Source organism: Galeopterus variegatus, unplaced genomic scaffold (genome assembly GCF_000696425.1).
Source record: "Galeopterus variegatus unplaced genomic scaffold, G_variegatus-3.0.2 Scaffold8033, whole genome shotgun sequence".
Lineage (NCBI taxonomy): Eukaryota > Metazoa > Chordata > Mammalia > Dermoptera > Cynocephalidae > Galeopterus > Galeopterus variegatus.
In genome coordinates this window covers 78084-78418 of record NW_007734144.1, presented here as the reverse complement: position 1 = coordinate 78418, position 335 = coordinate 78084, and the positions used below count along the sequence as shown (strand labels likewise).

The window sequence follows — 335 nt, the reverse complement described above, 5'->3', positions numbered from 1 at the left end:
GGTAGTATTAATAATACTGATCCTCTTTCTATCATAGAGAATGTAAACATTGATTTTAAAATCTGTTTTATCACTTTTCTAGGATGATTTCATTTAGATAAATTCTGAATATTTTTAATCAAATCCATCACAACTATTTTGATCATTAGCTATTGATTTTAGGACAATACAATTAAACTTGACACTATGAACCCACGAGCACACACTCTCACATACCTGTTGTTTTTAACTGTGGGGTATTTTTGTTTCTGCATGAAGTCCACATGCTTTTTTCTCTTCTTGGAAGGATTCACCCAGTAGGCATTCTGAGAAAGAAGGAGCCATAGGGATCTTTT

General features: G+C 32.5%; 1 pseudogene; it reads left to right on the top strand.

Annotated features, from left to right (window-relative positions):
- The first annotated feature begins 186 nt into the window (after window positions 1–186).
- LOC103608120 overlaps window positions 187–335 on the top strand; it is a 2759-nt pseudogene continuing 2610 nt past the window's right edge.